At 42.9% G+C, this 9,998-nt stretch overlaps 1 protein-coding gene across 1 annotated transcript in view; it reads left to right on the top strand.

Annotated features, from left to right (window-relative positions):
* Positions 1-6,423: 6,423 nt before the first annotated feature.
* FAM135B (family with sequence similarity 135 member B) overlaps positions 6,424-9,998 on the top strand; it is a 201,622-nt gene continuing 198,047 nt past the window's right edge. Inside the window, exon 1 of the mRNA XM_036401048.2 lies at positions 6,424-6,535. The gene's annotated coding sequence lies outside the window, so the exon portion shown is untranslated. The remainder of the gene's footprint in view (positions 6,536-9,998) is intronic.

Below are 9,998 nucleotides of genomic sequence, written 5' to 3'. Positions count from 1 at the left end.
TCCTTCTTTTAGTTGTGTTTTTTGGGTTTTATTTTTGTTGTTGTTGTTGTTGTTGTTGTTGTTTCTTTGAACTTGTAATACTGCAGTAGTTCTTTCAAGTCCTATGAAATGTTTGCATCATGTTAAACATTTGAATTGTGCTTATTTGCTCTCTGTTTTCTATTCTGTATGTAATCTTCCAGAGCCCTGAATGAGAGGACTGTGACCTGGGGTTTCCCACTGCCTTCCAGGTAAGGGAAGCACTGGTGGTAAAAGTAGGTTTTTGATACTTAAAGCAAGGCTGTTTACCTGGCAGGCTGTCTGTAACAAAATGCTGGACTAAAACTGAGTGGTAGAATGAACAAAATATTGAATGGATGGCAGCTGAATGAGGACTCTGTGGCTTGAGGACAGAATAAGTACAAAGACTTGCAAGGAGAGGTATAAACTCTTCTTGGATGCAACTATTTAAACAAGTCTTTATGATCATTTTAATGTTATAATGTGTGGGTTTTGTGTGAAATACATACTTATTAAAATGATAAATTATACTTTTTCTAGTACTGTAGACTTTAATTCTTCAGTATGATATGTGAAAATCCCACATGATTTTAAATGCTGCATGGTTTAAAAAAAAAACAAACAAAAACCTGCATTATTTTGAAAACACCTTTATACTGTGGAACTCCCTAAGGATCTGCTATATTTATTAGAATCATGAAATGGTTTGGAGATCATCTAGTTCCAAACTTCTTGCCATGGAAAGCAACTAGTTTCACTGGATCAAGTTGCCCAAAGCCCCTTCAATCTGCCTTTGAATGCTTCCAGTGATGGGGCATGGGTGATGGAGATCTGACTCACCAGCTGCATCAAAATAAATATTGATATCTTTTAGTTGAAACTTGTAGTTATATTTTTCTCAAATAGCTGTGTGAAAGGCATCTTTTGATGCCTTCTCCTGTTTTTCTCCTTCCTTTGCTTAACTGCTTCTCTGTTGCATAGCATGAAACTGGATTATGTGAGACTGTGTAATTAACATTAGAGCATTTCAAATCCTGCTATAAAAATATGGTGCATTTGCTTCCTGAGTCTTGCCATCTGAATGCTCCTAGAGCACACAGAGGATCCAGAAGTAATCAAAAGCCTCAAGACTGAGAGTTCTGTTTGCTCTTCTGTGTCAGATTTTCCCTTTGCATTTTACCCTTTCCTGAAATTAAAAAGAAGAGAGAAATAGCCCCTGGAAATGGTGTTGCAATCAAAAGGCAGATTCAGCTTCTCAGTTCACTAAGAGAAAACCCAAACTTTCTCTGTCCATTACCTACAGAGCTGCACACATTTAGCCCTTCCTTCTTCTCCCCAGCCATGGTGTGACCTGGTACACACCCACCAGGAGCTTCCACAGAGGTTTCCTGCACAAGCTGTGTCCCAGAGCTCCAGGAAAGCTGTCTCAGCCAGGATGAGATAACAGCCACTTGTGTGCTCCAGGTGGAAGCTGAGGGTTGTGGTCTTTCCTGGACACGAGACATACTCACTCCCTTGCTCTGTGTGTGTGTGTGTTTAAATCACAAGTTTGTGCCTCATCATGTAAGGTTTTATGTGTCAGAGGAGTCACAGAATCACAGAGTGTTAGCAGGTTGGAAAAGATCTTAAAGATCATCTGGTCCCAACACCCCTACCATGCCAGGGACACCTCCCACTAGGCCAAGTAGCTCAAGGCCTTTTCCAACCTGGCTTTGAGCACTGCCAGGGTTGGGGCATCCACAACCTCCCTGAGCAGCCTGGTCCAGTGTCTCACCACCCTCACAGCAAAGAATTTCTTCCTAATATCTAACCTAGATTTGCTCTCTTTATAACTATTACTCATTGTCCTGCCACTAAAGCTCCTGACAAAGAGTTCCTCTCCTTGTAGGCCCTCCTCATATAGTGGAAGATTGTTTTGGATTCTCCCCACAACCTTTTCTTCTGGCTGAACAGCCTCAACTATTTTAGCCTGTCTTCATGGGAGAGGTGCTCCAGTCCTCTTGCCAGCTTTGTGGGCCTCCTCTGAACTTGCTCCAACTGTTCCATGTCCTTCTTATGTTGGGAGCACAAGAATTGTGCTCAGCAGTCCAGGTGGGATCTCACAGGAGCAGAGCAGAGGGGCAGAATCACCTCCTTTGACCTGATGGCCACGGTCCTTTGGGTGCTGGTCAGGATTCTGTTGGTTTTTCACCAGCCATCACCCCTAAGTTCTCCTCCTCAGGGCAGCTCAGAATCATTTCTCCACCCAACCTGTGGAGGTGTCTGGGATTGCCATAACCCAGGTGCAGGACTTTGTATTTTGCTTTGTTGAACCTCATGAGGTTTGCACAATTCTACCACTCTAGCCTGTCCAGGTCCCTCTGGATCCTTCCCTTCCCTCCAGCCTGTGGCTGCACCCCAGAGCTTGGTGTGGTGAGTGAATTTGCTGAGGGTGCCTCCATCCCACCGTCCATGTCTCTGATAAAGCTGTTGAACAGCACCAGCCCCAGTACTGACCCCTGAGGGGCTCCAGCCATCCTTGGTTTCCATGTGGAAAATTTGCTGTTGGCCACAACTCTTTGTGTGCATCATCCAGCCAGTTCTTTATCTACCAAGTGCTCCATCCATCAAATCCATGCCTCTGCAATATGGAGACAAGAATGTTGTGTGGGACAGTGTCAAATACTCTGCAGAGGTCCAGGTAAGTGATGTCTGTCACTCTGGCCCATCCACCAACACTGCAGCCCTGTCATAGAAGATCACCAAATTGGTCAGGCATGAAGAGGCAGTAAGAAGTTTGTAGTTCTAATCTTATTTCAGTTATTTAAAGAGTTTTTTTTATTTAACGCTGCTCTTAGAATTTATACAATTGCTATTACCCTCCTGCACTGGTAGTGTAGAGTAACAGACTGAAATGGAGTCTACAACCTGTAGAAATGTTTACCAGCCCAATTGTGTGCCCTGCAGCATGAACTGGATGCTCCAGTGAATATCTATTAGTTATCCTGCTACCTAATGGGAATATCTGTTTCAGGTTATTATTAAATAACCCAAAGGCTCCACACAAAGAATCCAGAATATAAATTTTTCTGCCTATGATGGATATAGGACACTAAGCATGTCCAAGGGTGTCTGTGCCATAGGGATTGCAGCCAGTCTGGGAACATTCAGCAGCTAACAGGCACTGAAGCATCCTCATTGCTGAAACTTCAGGCTGCTGTGGGGCTGAGATGGCATTTCAGAGCTATTTCCAGAAGAAATGTTTTGATTTAAAACTTTGTTGACAGGCATCAGGGCTCAGGTGGCTGGTTTGGTGGGATAGTTCTGAACTGGAGTTAGGGATGGGATTTACCTTTGCCTCAGGATGTTGTAGATAAACACAGTTAAGTAAGCACTTGTGTTTTCCTAACTACAGGGAGAGAAAAAGAGTCATAAGGGAGAATTTACCTGATTTGCTTTAGAAATCTGTGTTAGGCTGAGTTGATTTGCCTGTCTTTAGTATTTAAAGCAAAAAGTTAATGACAGACATGACTAAACATAGGTGCCTGGTACTATCTGAGATGCCCAGAGGGGTCTGTAATTCCTTAGCAGATCTGCAAGATGTAGGTTCTGTATTTTAAAATTAATGTTGTGCTTTAAAACACAGCCTTTCCTCTCAACTCTGTCAAATACATCTGTGATGTGTCCTTTCTTTGTTGAATCATAGCTACTTATGAAATCAGCATGCTTTACATACTGTAACACCACTTTTCTTCCCAGTGAATTATGCAAGTCATCAATCCCACCATGCGGGACCTTCTTCCATGACTGAGGGAAAATGAAACTATTTTACCTTTCTTTTAAATTTTTTCTTTATTTTTTTCCCCTGTGCTTTGTTAGACCTTTGTCCTCACATGGCTCAGGTGAAGATGCCCACTCTGCAGGATACAGACAGAAAGGTATCAAAGCCATTTGTTTCAGTGGACTCTGCATCTCCTTTGAGGTGGATTTTTCCTCAGTGTTGCAGGTCAGCACTAGGAAGAGAATTAAGATGGGCAATTCCTCAGTGGGATAACACAGACACACTGAGCCAGAGGACCTGAAGGTAGAGGACAGCTCTCTCCTGCTATTCTCATGCAGTTTCCAAAAAAAAAAAAAAAAGCCCCAATAAGCAAACATGGAAAATACAATCTTGCAAACTGGTTACACACACCTCAGCAGGCACATTTTTCAGTACACATCCTGATTTAGCAGAAATAAGTTCTGTCTGTGGTCTCAGGGATCTATTCAGAATAACCATGGGTTTTGCTGTCAGCTGGTTAATCATGGAATGGGTGATTTAGATGTGCTCACCATCATTACTGCAATGAGATCTTCTTGCCCTGCATTCAAAATTACAGCAGGGAATCTCCTGGGCCACATAGGCAGCAAATATTTTTTAGCTCTTGAGAAGGGTTTCAGGGTCCTGTCTAATTTTACATGCATAACATTTTTAAAGATTAAAATAGATAACATATTTCTTATTTCTTTTTAGAGTGCTAGAAAGTCCCTTTGAGTAAGCTATTCTGTATAATCTCTGAGCAGACATCAAAATTGTTGCCTAAGAGAAGATTAATTAAAAAATCTTCAGGGATATGGTTTATAAGATACTTGGAGGCTGTGAAATCAGCAGTTACTCCAAGGAAGTCTGACAGTGTAGGCTGGCTGGCACTTTTTCCTCCTCAGTCAGGTAGTTCCAGTTTCTGCCACAGTCATGAGAGATATATAGAAAATGATTTTATATGAACCAGATTATGACTCTGCAAATGAACACAGTGTGGAGACACTGTCTTCTAGAATATCTCGAGAAATGCTGCCAACAGCACAGCATCGAATCATAGAATTGCTTGGGCTTGAAGGGACCTTAAAGAACATTTCATTCCAACCTTCCTGCTAGGGACACCTTCCACTAAACCAGGTTGCTCCAAGCTCCATTCAGCCTGGCCTTGAACACTTCTGGGGCTCCAGCATCCACAGCTTCTCTGGGCAATCTGTTCCAGGGCCTCATCGCCTTCACAGCAAAGAACTTTTCCCTAATATCTAACCCAAACCTACTCTCTTCAGTTTGAAGCCATTCCTCCTTGTCCTGTCACTACCTGCTCTTGTAAAAAATCCCTTTCCATCTTTTTTGTAGGCTCCCATCTTCTATAACCATTTATCCAGGTTTGATACTTTAACAGGAAATATCATCCAGTTCATTTTCTTGGTGCCTCAAGCTCATAGATTCAAATCATCTGCAGCGTTCAGGTTGCAAGCAGAGATCTGGCATCAGGAAGCAAATCCCTTTAGAAAGTTTCCACCAGTGATTTTTCTTTTTTTTTTTTTTTCAGTATTTTCTAGACAGGGTTTCACAATGTCCTGCAAACAGTACCAGCTCCTGAAAGAACTGTCATGGCTTATGAGCATTACGTAGCTTTGCACTGACATTTTAGGATGGAAATGACATTTGATTGTTCTGACCTTGTTGTGTCTTGTGATGTTCCAGTGCAAAATGAGAGCCTCACAACATGCCTCTTTGATCAATAAATGGCAGCTGAATGCCTTGATTTCCCATGTCTCTCTCAGTTAATACCCAGTATTTTGATCATGTGGCAGTCCATTCACCTGAGATCTTTTTAGTTTCTTATTTTCAGATCATTAGACAAAGGCAAAGTTCAGCTTGTTTGCTTCATGCATGAAAGAATTAGTGTCCTGTGCTGTGTAAGTGGGTTCCTTTCTGGAAGGTTTTTTTTCTCACTGTTTGGTGGTTAGAGGCAGTTCTCTCTCACACAAGGAACCCACTTCTAGGGATATTTCCCTATGTAAAGAAACCTTTGGACAATAAGACACTAACTTTTAAGTCCCAATTTAAAGGCAAAGGGCTGGCCTTTAGTTTAAAAAAGAAAATTTTAAAATTGTATCACAGCAGCAACTTTGAAAGTTATTCCCTTCCCCAGCTTTGCTGTTTTATTCAGTTCTTTATAAAAATGCAAGGACCCCCTAAAAAAGGAAACTTCTCCCTCCTGGAAGCTGGTGTTTGACCTTTGCAGGGCAGCGAGCTCTCTGCTGACAAGTGCAGCATGCAAACATTTTGGATGTATCACTCCATCTGCTCTCCCAGAGCCCCAAAACCGTGCCAAGGAGTGACCTCCATCCTGCTGGCTGCCTCCTTCCCTATGGAGAGGGGCTCTGGGGTGACATCCCCGTGCCTGCACATCGAGGGCTGCTTGGCAGCCATGGGTTGGAGCAGATCTGGGTGCTGGGGCAGCTGTTGCTCTGAGCGGTGCCGCCGCCGAGTTGGGTAACCATGGCAACAGCATCACCGCCAGCATCCTCCTCCTCCTCACTCGGCTCTCCTCCTCCTCGGCATCATCAGGAGCAGCAGCAGCAGCAGCAGCCCTGGCAGGAGCCAGAGCCCGGCAGCCGAGGCTGCAGCCAGCTGCTGCCAGCCCCTTCCCGCAGCGGCACCCGGTCACAGCCCCGGCCCCGCTGCTCCCGGGGGGAATAGGGCACAGGGAGCCGAGGGAGCTGCACTGCAGAGGGATCCCAGACCAGCCAGGTAAGAGCTGTGGGGCTGCTCACAAACTCCCCGGGATGGGATCAATGTGCTGTGTGCCTGGTGTGTGTTTGCATGCGAGTGTTGGCTGCGAGTTTTCCGGCTCGCTCCTTCCAACAGCAGTGTGATGACAATTCCAGGCAAGCATGTTTTCCAGCTCGTGTTCCCCATCCCTGCCATACTGTCCCTCTCTCTCTCCTCCACTCAGATAGAGGAGGAATAATAAATAATGTTCTAAAAGGTTGTTGGAAAAGGGGATGGTGGGGGGGCACAATGTGAGCAGAGTGGGGAACGGCTGCGCTTCTAAAATAAAAGTGGGCAGCAGCAGCGGAGCAAAGGTTGACGTGGTAATTAATAACCCTTAAAGAAAAAAAAATTATGCGACAACGGACTTCTGTCTCTACCCACTCTACAAATAAATCTCTCTCATCATATTCAGCAGAGAGCTGTAAAGCAGAGAGGTATATGAATAGACAAGACTAGAAACCTCACTGTAGTCCACAACTGTCAGATTCACCTTAAGTGCTTTAAAACCAGACTTAATTATTACATTATCAATGCAGTCATACCTGAGAATATATGTATGTATAGAATTGCAAAAATACTGCACTTAAACCTTTACACCTCCTAAGAAATGAAAAAAATAAAATCTTAAAGATGTGCATCTGATGGCCACACAGTAAAAGATGCTCACTTCGTCTGTTGTGAGAAAGCATGAAGTGGGTGCATTTCAGAAGGTAGGAAGAATAGTTCTGATCCAAAAGCACATGAGGACAGTCCTTGTCCTTTTATAAACAGATGAGATACAAAGCTGTGGAGTGTCCTTGTGCAGGCAAATAGATGTGGCTGAGTGCGTATGTCTGAGGAGCACGAAGGGAGGGACAATAAGAAGTAAGTTTAAGCCAAGTGTTTGAGCTGTGACTGTTTGCTGTGTAATGACTGCAGAGAGCTCTTTCTACTTCCACGGAACTATTTTTATTTCTTTGTTTGTTTGTTATTGTCAGCAGTAAGGAGAAAGAGATCTGACGCTGCTGCTGTCTCTGTCTCCTTCTCCAAAACCCGGCTCTTCCTCTCTGGTGTCCCTTGTCCTCCCTAAATCATCTTTGTCTATGCAATGCTGGAAATGCTTCCTAATTCAAACATGGGGATGGTCTGGGTATAACCCAACACAATTCTATACTTGTGTGTATATATATATTTATATATGTATATCCTTGTACGTAGGTTAAGAGACACCTGTCTCTCATGTTCAACCTGATTTGAAAATCAGAGTGGCTTTTGGTCCCAGTCCTGCATTTTGCTGTGTCTGTAGATCCTCCTAAAATCAGCAGGAGCTGGAATATAATTTTAAGTTTATAGGTACAGAGCAGAGGGCAGAACTGCACCCACCTTTTCTCTATGTTTACAAACATTCTCCAAGCTACAGAACAAGGAATTTGGGTAGGCAGGAGCTCATGTCCAGTTCTTATGCAAAAGTGCTGCAAAAATTACCTGGGAATTATTTTCCATCTCAAGGGAAATTGATAAGCTAAGGGATAGAAAAAGGAAATATAGGCAGCTATTTGGAATCAGTGCTTCAATCTGAAAAATAATTTCTTGAGGAACTTGACCTCATCACAACAGGTCTTCTCTACAAGGGGCTCTTTGATCTATGGTAATGACAGTGCTCACAGACACCAAGTTTAACTGAAGAGGAGGATTTTTGATACTTACATTAATTAAACTAAAGCACAGTAAGGCTACAGTCCTTAAGAGTCTGGACACATTACATGGTGTATTTCTGCATGAGATTTGGTGTTTGCTTCAAATTCAGAGAATATTTAGGTCTTGAGACTTCTTTGTAGTAACAGAGAGGGAATAAAAGTGTCTGTCAAAATGTAAAAAGAGTGCAAACCTGCTCATGTGTCTGACACTCAGAAAACAGTGACAGAGCCACAATCCTGTTTACATGTGTTGCAGAGATGTACAGTGCATAATCCAGGGGCAGCTCAGTGAGGGACAGAGTAGTGACCCTCCTATCAGCACAAGCAGATGATTGAAGGTCAAAAGGCTCTTGGTATTACACATTAGCACTCTGCAAGTATTCCTGCACAGGCCTGCTTTGCTGCTGGAGTTGGGCAGGTGATTATGGAGAAGCCAGAGTTCATACATGGACTTTTGATTGCTACTGGGCTGAAAACTTCTGTTAGAAATGACCCTGGGTAAGGCAGGGAAGCTGGATGTTTTCATGAGCACTGCTTGGCCATAGAAATCCTCTGTAGAGGGCTGTTCATGGAAAGTCATGACACCGAGGCTGATATGAGTGGAAACAGCAAGGATGTTCCTCACCTCAGATATCCAGTATTTACTTCTCTGTGTCCCCCAGTCCTGCCGCTCTTTCCATTCCTTAACCTGGAAAGCTTAGGACAGATTTTTTTTTCATTTTACCTATTGTTTTTTTCTATTATATTTTATTTTATGAGTTTAGTAATGGACAGGAACATGGTCTTTCTTTTGTTTTGTGCACAGCTGTTAACACCTGCTCCCTCAATGCTCACTTATTGTTCACTAGCACTGTTCTAAGGGGGAAAAATGTGTATCTCATGATATAACTAAGCATCTTTTAAAATCTTGCTTGCTAATTTTCATTAGTCACCCACTGTGGCTCTCAGAGCTCAGAACAAAAGAAGACTTATATAGTAGTATATTGTTCTAAACTCAGCATTTGCCAACAGGTTGAGGCAGGAATTTTGGAAATGCTGAAGCCTGGGTTTGGGTGTTTTTTGTTGTTCTTAGCTTTGTTGTTGTTGTTGGTTTTGGTTTTGCTTGGTATTTTTGTTTTTTTTTTTTTTAATAAGGAAGATACATTTTTCCAGATCCTGCCCTGTAGTAAGCTGAAGCAAAAGATGATTTGAAGAAGAATGTTGTATCTTGCCTTTAGTTTAACAATGCTATTCATTTTATTTTGAGCCTATGTGTACAGTGCTGTTTATTATTCTATTCAATAATCACACTCTGTTATTTTCCCTCTAGCAATATTGTGGTTTTTCTTTTCCTTTACACTCTGTTGTGATTGGCTAGGTTCACTGTTTAATGAGACAGACACTTAACCATGGAAAAGTTTTCCCAGTGAGGAGGGGGACAATGGGATCTTTGCATGAGAACCTGGACACTGCTCTGTTTAATTCCCTTAAAATAATGTACCCAATCCATACTTGATGCAGAAATAAGCTTTTTTTTTGCCAGTTTTCATCTTCTTGCAGAGTCAGACTGGTCTTGGCAAGTTCTCTTAGTCTAAATGATACCCATGAGATGCAATGGGAATCTTTGTGCCCGCTGAGCAGATACCCCATCAGCACTCAGGGAGGTTTTAATTCCTTCCTGGTCTACTGGCTCAGGTGGTGCAAGCTTTGGGTCTCTTTGCTCTGTAACCCCTGGGCTCCATCACTCTCCTTGCTCATGGTTTGAAAGCTTCTTCCCCCACTGG

This window comes from Molothrus ater, chromosome 1 (genome assembly GCF_012460135.2).
Source record: "Molothrus ater isolate BHLD 08-10-18 breed brown headed cowbird chromosome 1, BPBGC_Mater_1.1, whole genome shotgun sequence".
NCBI classification, from domain to species: Eukaryota; Metazoa; Chordata; class Aves; order Passeriformes; family Icteridae; genus Molothrus; species Molothrus ater.
Note: the sequence above shows the minus strand (reverse complement) of the source record. Positions and strands in the feature narration are given on the sequence as shown.